Below are 1,686 nucleotides of genomic sequence, written 5' to 3' on the forward strand. Positions count from 1 at the left end.
GGAGGGCTAAAAAGGTTATAGCATCCCATTAGGTTAATAAGGTTTACAATTAAAGTTTACAGAAACCCCATGCACGGTATTGTTATCCTAGGGTGTAAATATCATCAGGTTCCAATGGAACTCCCATGGGTTTGCAAACCTTCTGTAGGACCATGATATTTGTACCGTCATCTCCCTCTCTCTGAACGTTGATTTTCACCCCTTTGGCCGCTCTGCCCGTGCTGCGGCGGCCTGTAGGTTTGTCAGTCCGGTCCCAGACCGCTCGCGGTGAGTGCCTGTGTGCGCTGGCCGCAAAAGGACACGAAACACGGCGTCCCGTCCGACATTCGAGAAGGAAAAGCTGTCGGGGGGCGGGGAGGGCGAAAGGGGAAAGGGGAAGGGGGCGTGGGTGGAGCAAGGAGGCAAAGCAAGAGAGAAAGAAGAAACGAGTCGAGCGAAAAATGATGACAAACGTGGCCATCGATCAATTGAAATAAGGAATTGATTGATAATCGGATAGGGGAAGCGCTCCACTGGGTCCGGACAGAAAAGTTTTCCCCGTAAATCTTTTCGCTATTCGGCGTGGCGCGGTGCGGCGGCGCGGGCTACAAAAGCTTGCCACCGCCGCAAGCAATCTCAAGCAGCCAGTACGAATGGCGCATTGTAAATCTTTCCCAAACTAATTTCGGTACACATTTTTGGCCAAAGTTATCAGAAAGTCCGGGCAAGCAGGGCAGGGCAGGGCGGGGCGGGGCCGCGACTGGTCGGACATCACCTCGTTTGCAAGCGGGCTCCGCCAGGATGAGAAACAGGGTCCAACGGTCCACAAGGATCAATTTTGGACTTTGGGGAAAAAACTGTAACGGTTCAATGTCAGCACACGGCAAAGAGACAAGTGATCGTTGAAGTCGAACGTAGTGCACAAAGACTCATCTTCACAGTGTGTTGCACTATCAGACATGTTTACTCAGCTTCTCCCACCCACAGCAATTTACATGACATTACTTGTCGCATTCCATTTGCAGACTTGTCGGCCAATGATCGACTATTGCGTGCTCTTCTGCGCTACAGATCGCGACTGCAAAATTCACTCGAGGAAGGGAAGGGGCACGTCGCGCCGGGCACGTCCGCGGCTGATGAGGACGTGCAGTCCCACCCACTCCACCATCGATCCCCCGCACATGCATAAACGCACCGGGCAGAGGGGGCCGCTGCTGCCGCTGCTGCTGCTGATGGCGCGCGCGGGAGGGCCGAGGGAAGCCCCGCAGCGGCCGGGGCACATCGAGACATTATTGCATCGTAGAGCGACAATGCTTCACGTGATAAAAGTATACATTATGCACAGACTCGCGTCATAGTCGATCAAAACCATACGTATAACTCTGTTGTAGTGATTATCATCTGTAGTACAAGAATGAGAATGGCAACATGTTAAAGACGATGGCTACCCAACTGAAAACTGGTAAGGCTGATTTTGGGGGTACTTTGTATCATACCCCTCAAAACCCGCCAGGGGTTTTTCAGCCACCAGATACCGAGCCTTTGTCGTGGTGACCGTTTGCGAATCCAGTCGCAGCTATAAGCAGCCCCCAGCCTTCCCCCCCATGTTTGTCGTCCGCCCTAGGCACGCAGACATGTTGGCTATCCTGACCGGCATGTTGACCACCCCGCGCGCGTCGCCCAGCAGCTCGCCGCCAATCCCGAAAA

The 1,686-nt window shown here is 53.6% G+C and overlaps 1 protein-coding gene across 2 annotated transcripts in view; it reads right to left on the minus strand.

Annotated features, from left to right (window-relative positions):
• LOC113213388 (loricrin) overlaps positions 1-1,686 on the minus strand; it is a 166,264-nt gene that overhangs the window by 100,089 nt on the left and 64,489 nt on the right. The window lies entirely within an intron of this gene.

Source organism: Frankliniella occidentalis, unplaced genomic scaffold, assembly GCF_000697945.3.
Source record: "Frankliniella occidentalis isolate FOCC.00 unplaced genomic scaffold, Focc_3.1 Scaffold93, whole genome shotgun sequence".
In the NCBI taxonomy this organism is placed as follows: Eukaryota; Metazoa; Arthropoda; class Insecta; order Thysanoptera; family Thripidae; genus Frankliniella; species Frankliniella occidentalis.